Source organism: Tiliqua scincoides, chromosome 6 (assembly GCF_035046505.1).
Source record: "Tiliqua scincoides isolate rTilSci1 chromosome 6, rTilSci1.hap2, whole genome shotgun sequence".
Classification (NCBI taxonomy): Eukaryota; Metazoa; Chordata; class Lepidosauria; order Squamata; family Scincidae; genus Tiliqua; species Tiliqua scincoides.
In genome coordinates this window covers 32,250,922-32,263,357 of record NC_089826.1, presented here as the reverse complement: position 1 = coordinate 32,263,357, position 12,436 = coordinate 32,250,922, and the positions used below count along the sequence as shown (strand labels likewise).

The window sequence follows — 12,436 nt, the reverse complement described above, 5'->3', positions numbered from 1 at the left end:
ATAATGGTGCAATTAACATGATAAAAGGAGATATCACTAGCATTAGGGTGAATATACTGAAGTTGGTTTGAAAAAAAAATCCCATCAAAATCTTGAATCTTCAGCATTACTTAATCACTCTGGAGACCATGGCACAACACTAAAACTGCTTAGTTCTCCTTTTCTGCATACCACTCAGTTCCAGAGCAAACTTATTATGTAAAAATGACATCCTAGCAGTGAAATATAATAGCCGCTAATGATTTTTGCAGATTGAATCGTAGAGCAGTCACACATTTCATCAATGTCAACCTCTGAAATAAAACAAGGATTGCAACCAAAGAAGAATGATGATAAATTAATTGGCTAGGTAAAGTGAGGCTTTAGGTTTAACTACAAGCGCACATGGTATTCCAGCCCTTTGCCTGCTTGTGAGTTTGTTTGCAAAGTGATGGCTCCACTGAACTATGAGATAGCAAAAAGAAACCCAGTATGCATGTTCAGAGTGTCCAAGCTCAAACACCTGTTCGACTCCAACACCATTTTCAAAGAAGGGGAAGAAAATGTAAAACACATTGCAATGTGATAGTTCTTTAAGGTTTGAGATAATGGAACAATTTAGCTTGCTCTGGACAGTGGGCAAGTACCAAAATAAGCTCAATCCACACTCATTTTCAAAGTAGACAGAGGTGTTCCAGGGTGGCGGGTAGGCAGGCAGTGGGTATTCCCGAGGCAGGGAGCAGGAGGCAGGGTCAGGACCCAGCAGTTATGCCAAATTCTAGCCCCATTCCCAGGCAGCCCGGGGTAGTCCCGGGGTAGTCCCGGGCTGCTCAGATTTGTGCCGCTGATTGAGGTGGTGCAGATTCGAGTAGCCCCACTGGGACTGCAGTGGTTTTCCCTGGGGTAAGGGGAAAAGTTTCCCCTAGCCTTGAGGCGAGTCTCTGGCTGCCTGAAGCTTATGCTGGATACAGAAGGGCAGGAGGTCTGGTCTAGAGGGTAGAGCCTCCGTTTGCCTGAAGATAACAGCTGAAGGTCGCCAGTTCGAGGCCACCGGCACCATGAATGGCGAGACCTTGAAGCAGCTGACAAGCTGAGCCGAGTTTTTCCATCTGCTCTTTGGCCGCCCTTCAAGTGAGATATGAAGGATTGTCAGCCTGCGTGGGAGGAAACTGGAGACCAGAATGTGATACCAGATCATAAAAGGATCCATCTGAAATGCTGTAGTTCTTGAAAGACAAAACCTTCGTCAATTGTAAAAATCCCTATAGGGATTTAGTATAGCCTGCCTGTGTAAACTGTCTTGAAATAAAGTCTGAGGAGAAATCTGAAGACCATGAAAGGCAGTATATAAACACCTGTACTGTATTATTATTATTATTATTATTATTATTATTATTATTATTATTATTATTATTATTATTATTTTAGTGCAAGCCCACTGGCAAGCCTGCTACAGTGCAAGTTAGGCTAGTGCTGCATGTAAGATAAAAAGGAAGAAGAAAAGAATTTGAAAAGCTTATAATGAATTATCACCATTTCTACCATCATTGTGATGCAAACATTTTTCACAGTACTAATTAAAGCCTATGTTAAAGTTTAACCTTTTGTGAAAAAAGGAGAAATCGAAAGAGATATTTGCCGTTGTTCAGTTTTCAGTCAGAGAACCAATTCTTACTCAGTCAGGAAATCAATATTCTCAGTAAGTCAATTAGAGTTTGAATCAAAAACTAAATTACCACTGAGCAAAACCATTTCGCTACACGCAATTAAGATTGCAAACCCAAATACCTTTACTAAGGAGTTAAGTTCCATCGTACACAGTGGGGCTTACTTCCAAGTACCCACAACTAGGACTGTGCTATTAACCTCTGCATTTCTCAACAAGGTTCCTCATATGATTGTACACAAGAAGACTGAAAGGCAAAGGTTGGCTGGAATTCAGGTGACTAATTATTAGGGGTTGGCAACATTTTCACATAACTGCCACATGAAAGATTACATTGTTAAGTGGATAATCCTATTAGAAATATGTGTAACATTTTCCCGAAGCAAAGCAAAAACACCCCAGCCACTTCGTTTTTAGGAATTCGTTATAGACTGGGCTCTGACTGATCACAACCCTTTAACTACACCATTTCACAGTAGGGTTTCCTTGCCTTGTTAGCAAAACTAAACAAGCCAAAGAGTGCAAAACTTGAATGAAACCATTTGTTAACTTCAAAAGACTACAGAGTATGAAAAACAGCAGTGCACCTGCTGGCTTTTCTATCCTCAAGCCCGCTTGACTGACGACTAAAACCATAATAATGTTTTGACCCAGAGAGATCACAGTGGCAATTAAGAATGTTACATACACTTGTATTCCTTGGTAAATCAAGAAAAATAAAGGGTGATGAGTCTACGTCTGACAAGACGGGAAAAAGCCCAATACTTACAAAATCCAGATCTGTACCCCCCCTCCCAAAAAAACACTCCAATTCATCCTTGTTGCTGTTTTGATCCTGAAGTATGGGGTGCATTACAAAGCGACAAATAGGGAAAATATATATCTTCCTTTTAATTAATATGTAATAAAATCTTCCTTTTAGTTAATATGTTATTTGGAAGTATTCAGTCAGAAGGAAGTAGTAGGCAACTAAGAGCACAATCCTGAGCTCGGCACTCTGGCTTTCCGCTGGAGCAAACTGTCGCAAACGTGCCATAAAGCACGTCTGTGAAGCTTACTACTGGACTAGCGCTGGCCAGCGCTGGGCTAGTGCCGGGTGGGCGCCCGTCCTCCATGGCTCGGCGGTCTCACGGACCGCAGAGCTGCAGCATAGTGAGCGGGGAGCAGGCGTTCCAGGGAGGGGGAGGCAGGCAGAGGGCAGAGAGAGGACAGGGAGGAGGTGTGACAGGGAGGCGGAGAGAGGGCGAGTAGGAGGCGTGCCGGGGAGGGAGGGAGGCGGGTCCCATGGACCTCTGCTGCACCGGATCCAAGGCATTCATGTGGGGCTTGGTGCCCTACACGAATGCCTTATCTTACCGCCGACCTTTTGGTCAGCAGTAAAGTGAGTAGCCCCATTGAGAGGCTGCTTTCCTTACCTGGGAGAAGGGGACAAAAGTCCCTGAAGCGCAGCCTGTGGCAAGCTGAGGCGCGCAGGATGCAGTGGGAGCCGTTCTCGGCGCCGCTGCAGCCGTGTGCGCCGGGCAGCTCAGGATTGGGCTGCCCACCAGTGTTTTTCAACCTTTGTCATCTGATGGCACAGTGGCAAGGCTCTGAAATTGTCAAGGCACAACATCAGTTATTTGACAATTGACAAGGCCTGCCGTGCTGTTGGCTGGGAGCGCCCATCCCCCAATGGTCTTACTAATAAATGACCTCGCCCAAACTCCTGAGGGCCATTTGCAACACACAAATGTGCTGCGGCACAGTGGTTGAAAATCTCTGGACTAAACACTTGATTATGTCATCGCAGCAATGCTTCCACTTGAAAAGATGTAACACTTCTTAAAGAGAGAAAACCCTTAAGAGACCACACCACCATCACATAATTTCACAAGATGACTTTCTAAGGCCCAAGTCCTAACCCACTTTCCAGCACTGGCACAGCTGTGCCAATGGGACGTTTACTGCATCCTGCAGTTGGGTGGCACTCATGGTGGCCTCCTCAAAGTAAGGGAATGCTTGTTTCCTTATCTAGGGGCTGCATTGCCCTTATGTCGCTGCTGGAAATGGGTTAGGATTGCGCCCTAATTCTCCAACAGAAGCTCCAAGCAGTTTTCATGAGCTCTGTGAAGGCACATAACAGCCACATATTGAAGAGAGTAGTGCAAGAAAGGGATTCATCTACAGCAGTGCATGGACACTAATGTTACATTACATAGGAAACAGACACTTAAAATGCTGTAAGCAGGGGAACTTATGTCCACATCAGCAGTTTTTCATGCGATATGATGTGATGCCGGTATTTGTACAAGTGTAGTTGGTATCCACAACACATTCAACAGCTTGATAGGACAGCATGTTCAAATGTTCACTCTAAACTCATTGCAAGCTCTCTGATGCTCTCTCAGTTTTATGATTTTTCCACTGCAGGCAAATGCTTAGTGTGGAGAGCAGGGATGAGGCTAAATGGACACATTATCAGTTAGGGGGATGATCATCAAGCACACTTTAGAGAAGCCCTCATACATTCATGGTAGAGCAAAGTCCAGACAAGCGCAGTAGTGGACCTCCCACTTACTCAATGGGGCAAATGCCCTGGGCACGGAGCCTTGCACACCTTTAGGACCCCGTGGAAGCTTCTCAGAGTCTCCTGATGGGGTTGGAAACTGTGCTTCCAGTTTGCCAGAAGCACAGCTTAAAGAGTCGGGAGAACTTCAGGGGGCTTTCCCAATGTATCCTGGAGTTGCACAATGCTCTGTGTGCTCCAGGTAAGTGAGGGGGGGATTTGCCTGTGGCAGGGTGATGGCATCTTGCAGGGGGCACCATCACAGGCCTTTGCCTTGGGGCATGGGGCTGGGGAGGTCCGCCACTGGAACAGTGCTTATTTGAACTTCACTTCTCAAGCAAAATTATATTTCATTGAAGTGGCCCGAGGCGACAGTTTTGGTTGTCCCCCTATTTATTTGCTGTGGGCCACTGCAGAATGAGCTTTCACACTGCTGTCATCGAACCTTTAGAACTAGCTTCCAAGTACTGTGCGGCATATCTGTGAACCTGCTCCTTTTAAGCTAGAAGTCAAGGTCCTTTATGACTTTCAAGGTCTTTTATTAAGCTTTCAGACAGGTCTTTTATAACTCATTCTGTTTTATTGTTCTTCTCCAATGTCATCTCTTCATTTTATCCTGCCCCCTGTTTTTTGCTGATGTTTTATAAATTTTTCCATATTGTTAATTTTTAATGGTCATCATCGGTTTTTTTGTGTGCCTTACTGGTCATTCTGAGCCTCGCAGAGGCCACAGGCAGACGCGTGCAGTCTCTCTGAGGCTCAGAAGAGCCACTGGAGCTTAGCTCCCCTAACCTCTGAAGGCTTCAAGGGGATCCAAAATCCACAGGTTTGAACATCCATGGATTTCCTTATCTGCAGGGGTTTTGAGAACAGAACCCCCGTGGATAAAGGGCACTGCCTGTATATGTAATTGTACAGATTCAGCAACTGCTAATTTGTTTTTTATAAACCACTCTAAGGATTCAGTTCTGGGAGTGGAGAACTTGTGAGTGCGAAGAAGTGCACAAAAATATTCAGGACAGGAAAGAATTAAATGGGCATTGTATAATGTGGTCCAGTGGTTTGTTGTGTTTAATTGCATGCAGGGGGCTATTTGCAAACCAAGACAAAACCGCAGCGATGGGGAAAGGAACTTTAGCACTTTGCCATGGTTGCATCTCCGATCCTCATCAATATGCTATTTTAATGAAAAACAAGCTTCCAAGAAGAACGTCTATAAAAGCTTGTTTTGTCTACTTAAAATAATGCATGGTACGTGTATTTGGGACTGGAACTGTGGCTGAGGCAAAATGCTAAAGTCCTCCCTCTGCTCCTAGTGAAATATTTGGGTTTTTTTTTTTTAGCAGTTTGCATGCAAAATTGCATTACAAGACACATGAAGCTTTCTTAAAAGAACAATGGTTGCCTGATAGTACACTAAGAGCTGGTCCATCCCAGAGCATGCTGTGGTGCTCATACCTCTATGCTACATGCTAGGGGCTGGCCAGTGACAGAGAGGTAGGTAAAAACTTTTTTATTTGTCTACTCCACTGTTGTCCCCAATGGACCTTCTCAGATCTGTATCAGCTCTTTGGTTGGTGTAAATCCAAGTGGGCCCAAGGGACTGTGCTGATTCCTGGTTGAAGGCATAGACTATTGGCACCACTGTTGCAGCCAATATCTGACTCCTGGTCTGCACTCCACCAGCATGCCCGTTGCTGGTCCTGATCTCCACCCCAATCCTTCCCTGGAAAGCCCCCTCTGCTGCTCTTGTGGGTTTTTTTAGATCATTGGCACATGCCCACAGCCACGAGCCAATTGTGCTGATGGTCCCATCCCATCGGGCCAGATCTTGTGCTGATAGAATGCAAGTTCTGTCAGCACCAGACCCAGATAGGATCACAACCTAATAGAAATGAAGTATAATCACCAAAGTGGAACAGGAGATGGTTGCTATATAAATGGTTGGCAACCTTCAGTCTCGAAAGACTATGGTGTAAGCCTACAGCACCCGGTATTCCCAGGCGGTCTCCCATCCAAGTACTAACCAGGCCTGACCCTGCTTAGCTTCCGAGATCAGACGAGAACGGGCATGTGCAGGGTAACAGTTACTATATAAATATGTTAGTGGGTTATACTGGCATATTTGTGTCCTTGTAAATTTTAGTTACGTCAGAGGAAGAAAAAAAATTTTTTTTGGATACATTACAGTAATATTCAATCCATTAGTAATGCAAGTATAGCCTTGATGACACATGAGCAGTCCATTTCCTTAATTTCTGTGTAAAAAATATCAGTTTTGAATTTCTAATAGTGGTATGCCTCAAGTAACCATAGTATCATTTACAGGATAAACATGTACTTCCAGCTCTTATATTGATCAGTGGGGCTATTTCAGACATCATAGTGGAGGTGAGGTAAAAAGAGAGAAAAATTACCGGCATGCTTTAAAGTCCCGTTCTTATACAGATTCAAGATTAAGATTACAATTCCACTGCAGTAGAAATAAATGCCGTTGAACACGATGGGACTTGCTTCTAAGAAAGCAGGCACGGATTGGGCTGCATGTTGCAAAGATAATAAAGAGTACTTTTTAAGAGCATTAGTTATATTTAATCATATTCAATAATAACTATACAGGTTGAGACTAATTATTCACGTGGGTTTCCTTCCAAGCACTCACGTGGATGGCAAAAAACACACTATAGCAAAGCAATTTAAAAAACAAAGTTTCTTTGCTCCGGTGATTTAAAAACAGCCTTGTTGACCTTTGTGATGTAAGATAAGAGTCATTAAGAAGACAATCCATCAATCAGTCCTTCTCCAAGAGTTTCCAGGAGTTACAAAGGCTCTTCACTCAGCCCCTCCCTTCACCAATGCAAAGTGATCACCTTTCTTTCACATGCTCAGGTGGAAGGGAGGGGTCTGCTGGAGAGAGAAGGATTGATGGATTGTCAGCCAGCTGCCCCCCCCCTCTCATTAAGGAGGCTATTTAACAATATTCAGTTAAGGACTATTCAGTTTTTTAAACTGATTTTAAAGGGATGCATTTTCCCCTTCTCCAGGGATCAGCACATTCCTTCTCATTTGCAGGGGCCATTGTTGAGTCAAATCCGTGTATAAATATGAAATAAATATAAATAATGAAATATTATTTCTCTCTAGAGCTCCTTTTTTAAGTCTGGTAAGCTCAGGTGAGTCCCAATAGTGTCATTTTAAAAAGTGGGTCCTGATGCAAAAAAGTTTGGGAACCACTGATATACTTTATATTTTTTAATGCTTTTAAAAATTTTTATGTATTTTGATGTTGCTGAGTGCCTTGAGTGCCCTTCGGGGGAAAGGGCAGGATATCAATCAATCAGTAGCCAGAGGTAGATGAACATATGAATCTATCTAATACACAATCAGTGCCATTCATCAAGCTCAGAATTCTCTACACTGCCTACTGGTAACTCTCAGGGTTTAGGCCAGGGGTCTTTCCCAACCCTATCTGGAGATGCCAAGGACCGAACCTGGACCCTTTTGCATGTAAAGAATGTGCTTTACCAGTGAGCCACAGCTCGCCTGTAATTGCTCATAAGGAATAATCCAACAGATCAGTGTTATTCAAACTGTGCAGCGTGGCTCTTTAGGGAGGCGCCAGGAACTCAAAGGGGAGGCGCGGGATGTCCTCTTGCAGCGATACAGTCACACCCCTGGGCAGAATACGAGCCCATCTTCTGCCCATCATCTGCGCTTTTTTTTAAAGCAGAAGAAACGGGAGTTGCTCAGCTGTGAGAGTGGCTGCTGCTGCTGCCCCACCCTCTTCTCCCTCCACTCTCAGGGCTGCCACCTTCTGTGTTCGCTGCATGTTGTTTCCACAGCTCTTGGACTCCAACCCCCATCTGGCAAGGATCAAGCATGCTTGGCTTGCAGTCCTTAACCCTCGCTGATCCTTGTCTGGTTGGTTCCTAGTTCCCAGCCTGGGATCGCTTCTCATCAAAGTGAAATCTCTCTTTTCAACCCCCTCCCTCTTCCACTCCCGCCTTTCAATCTCCAAACCTTCCCGCTTTCCTCGCCCTCCCCAAATAAAACGCTTCCTATTTTACCAGTCACCAGGACTCTTAAAGTTGCTTCCATGCAGTTGGCAAAGGGGGAGGGGAGAGACAAGCACACACTTTACTTGGCCAGGAGCAGAAAAAGGGTACTGTCTTTAAAGTGATTTATTAATCTTGTTGTTTGATTGAAGAGGAAAGGCTGTATTTTTAAAGTGATGAATCTTGCTATTTGAAGGGAATACTTATCAGCCATTGATGAAGTGGTTGCCAGCCCAATCCTATCCACACTTTCCTGGGAGTAAGCCCCATTGACTCTAATGGGACTTACTTCTGAGTAGACATGCATAGGCTTGAGCTGTGCATCTCCAAGTATAGGAGACAAATCAGCTTCCTAACCAAACCCTTATCAGCTCTGATATATTTTCATGGTCTATTTTTCTTTTCCCCACCAGCTGCTGGAAAAATTTAATTTCATTAAATTAATAAAGGGTTCAATCCTATCCAAGGAGAATAAGAGAAATTACTAGTTGGATTGGGGTCCACAGGGGTGTGTGTGTGTAATGTTGGTCAGACTGGTTGTTCACAAAGTTCATTTGATAAAACAATTATATTGGGATGCTTAAAAAGTTAAAAAAAATGAGTCTTCCTGGACCAGACAAAATCTATCTACTCCAGCATCCTGTCTCCAACAGTGATCAGCAGCTGATCATTTATAAAGCATGTATATTGCTGTGTATTAATAGATTTTTAAGATCTGCATTTAATTAATGATATGATTAATACAATTAATAAATATATATTAACTATATTAATAATAATTTATATTATAATAAATATAATATTATATTTAATATATTTAATATAATTATTTCTGGCCACTTCCTGTTTAATGATGTCACTTCCAGCCCTCAGGAACATGATGGGGAGTCATGGCCAACAGTCACGGGGGTCAAGGGAGCCACTGGCCGGAAAAGTTTGAGTACCACTGCCATAGATACTGAAACATAGGGTGGGGGCAACATTCCATACATACAGCTCAAGGAGCTGGCAGATTCTGGGGAATGGCACACATATGGCAATAATAAGTAACTATGCTTAACTACTGATGATCTCTGAAATGCAACTGCAACTGGCCCCTTAAGACAGCATATTCAGCATTTGAGTTCTTCACAAAGTGCTTCAGTGCATGGTGAACATGCCAATCGGAGATGCAAGTAACAGCTGTAGAGAAAGGAAAAATCTGTGTATTATATGATTATTGAGATATATTGTGTCAGGCCACCATAAACGCCAAATGAATCCAATTGTAGCAATTGGACCCCCTCTTCACATTACAGAAATTGCCCTACTAGCTCACTTTTGCTGAGCAAGATCTCTGAAGCCAAAAAAAAAAAAAAAAAAAAAGGTTAATCAAAACATGTTAGTGCAAAAATGCAAACTGCACAGATCTGTCAAAATTAATGAGGATGCCAAGAAGGAAACAACACAGTTCTCCTCTCCAGGCTGCCAGGACTTACATAGCCTGCGACATGTTAATAAACGTGGTAGAAAAATAAAATGCCATTCCTCCAGAATTGTGGTATTCATATGCTTTATGGTCTATTATTTTTAATGCAATTGGGAATACTGCATTAAACAATGGAATCTGCTGCAATCTTAATCGCTTTTCTTCGTATGCACTCTTCAGGGCATGGTAAATTCTAAACATGCTTACAGCATTCCTTAGATAAGCTCAACACTGAAAAGTTCCGAAAGACCAAAACATATGGGGAAGTTTGTACAAAGGAAAGGAAGACTGGGCATGTAGTTATACACAAGTTTAAGTGCATAAATTTGACACAAACGGAGAAACCTGAAGTTCTCTTTAAAATGGCCTACTACAGTGTGCCATGGTTACAAATGAGAAAGCTTCAGCTGAATATACGTTCAACTAATCTTGTTTGTACAGTATAAAGTTCCCTACTACTACCACCTTTGGTGACATTACTCACTGTTGCATTCTGACCTGATCTATTAGTTTACATTCCTAACATGGTCCCTGACTATGTGCCTTCAGCCTTTCATATACGGCTGTATCTCCAAAGGTGATATTCAATACTCACTGCGTTACACTCTTGAATTTTTAAAAGCTACCCAAAAAACTATAATGATAGCACACATCTAAACTTTAGTGAGTGAAAGTATAGCTCAAAGTTTAAATCAGTGTTTCAAAAGGATGAAAATGAATGAAATAGTTTTACCCACAAATAATAAATCATAAATGAGTATCAGCTGAGAAGGGCTAAAGTCAAAGATCCATTTAGGTGACAGTCATCATAAGCACATATGCTTGAAAGTAAAGTTCTTATGAAATCAGAAACTTAAGTCCAAGAACTGGCCAAGATTCAAAAAGCTACTTTAGGTGAGCATAAGCACTTGCATATGCTCAGTGGGATCTCTGAATGTTTTTCTTTGAGTAACGCATCCCATACCACAAAATGCTTTGACTCCCCCTTCAGTTTCAAAAACAGTTTGCAGTGTGGCACGGGGGAGGCTGCTGATCAAGAAACAGAAGTCCAAAGGCCTCTTGGGAACAGAGCCAGTTGTATGGTTCTCTGGATCCCAGCCATGATTAAGACTGGGATTTGTAAATGGAACTTTTTCAGCCCCATCCTAAACAGGAGTTTGATCCAATCCTGTATAGATGATGGCCAGAAATAATCGCTTTGTTCTCAAGTAGGAACTCATTCGCTGCAAATGACAGAAGAGAAAATATGCAAATTTGATCATTTTAAAAAAATATATGGGACAGCCCAATTATCACACGGCCTGGCCTTTCAGCTGCACCGCTTCTGCTGAGACATCACTTCACAGCTCAGTAGCTGAGAGGGGCTCTGCTAAGTGATGCCTTGGCAGAAAGGGCACTGCCAAAAGGGTGGGCTACATGGTAATTGGGCTCTCCCAGCCCTTGTCAGCATCTTCCTCTTTCATTCTTCTTGGTCTGTCCCTTCTCCCGTATCATTCCTTGCCCTCTGGGGCCTCCTTCTGTCTCTCCTTGCCAGAGCAGAAGCAGCACTTCTAAAAGAGCTCAGGAGGGCTGAATAAAGAGCTTCTGTGGGCTGTATCCAGCTCGTGAGTTATGTTTGACACCGCTGGCACAGACAATATAGTGACTGGAGCTTCCAAGTTGTCTAGAAAATGATGTAATATTCAAGGATACTGAAAGTGCATGTTTTACATCACGGGCAGCCCAATCCACCGTAACTCCATGTGTGCAATGCAGTGGCACCAACACAATATTTCTGAATGGAGTTTTGGCATGTTGGGGCTACCTCAGCGTAAGGGAACATTTATTCCCTTGCCCTGGGGAAGTCCCCAGCCAGCCCTGTGGGCCTACTTGGACCTGAGCTAGTGATTTGCTGTCGCAAGTCCACATGAACCTGTGAAGATGGATTGAGCCCAGGAAGGGAGCTGCCACAGAACCAGCCCCCTTTCTGGTCCCTATCCACCCTGCCCTTGTTGCCACCCTTTTCCACCCTCCCTCACTTCCCTCCCATCCCCTGGTCAGTCTTAACCTTGGACAGCGGGGGTCCAGACTCTGCTGCCACATACAGCCAGCCACTTGCTGCTTCTAGCAATGGCCAACCTGCACAATTTGGCATGTTGGGCTTTGCGACTGCCAGAAAGTACCTGCCGGAATGCTAGTTCCACTAGCTGCTATTAGTATTAGGCCATTAAAGAACTTTGTTTTCCTAGCAGTACTCATTCTATAGGCAATATTCATGAAGAACTTGGTCACTGGTATCAGAATACTAATGCTCATCACATTATTAAGCCACAAGGGAAGAGCATATTACTCCCATCCTGCAGAAACTGCATTAGCTTCTCATCGATTTCCAGATCCTAATCAAGGTGCTGATCATTTCCATTAACATTCTATACGATTCAGGCCTTTGAAACCTTCAGGACTGACTTCTGCTTACATGAATCTACCCACCTTCAAAGATCTTTGGGAGCAGCTTTCATTTGATAGGTTCCAGACCAATGTGACATAGTGTTCCCAAGGTGCCCAAGCTGAAAGGCCACCTGAAACTGTTCCAACCTGCCACTCCCCAGCAGCACATACTTCAGGAGTGATGCATTGCAGCCAGTGCTCACTACCACCACCACCCCAGCATGCACTTCACCATCATTGTCCTCCCCAGTTGCTGCTTTTTTGGTTATTTAGCCAGCATCAACAATCCTGAGAGA

The 12,436-nt window shown here is 43.6% G+C and overlaps 1 protein-coding gene and 1 pseudogene across 1 annotated transcript in view; both read right to left on the bottom strand.

Annotated features, from left to right (window-relative positions):
* The window catches only part of FAT4 (FAT atypical cadherin 4), a 143,529-nt gene that overhangs the window by 80,485 nt on the left and 50,608 nt on the right, over positions 1-12,436 (bottom strand). The gene's annotated exons all lie outside the window — the stretch shown is intronic.
* LOC136656403 (5S ribosomal RNA) lies at positions 6,169-6,288 on the bottom strand (annotated as a pseudogene).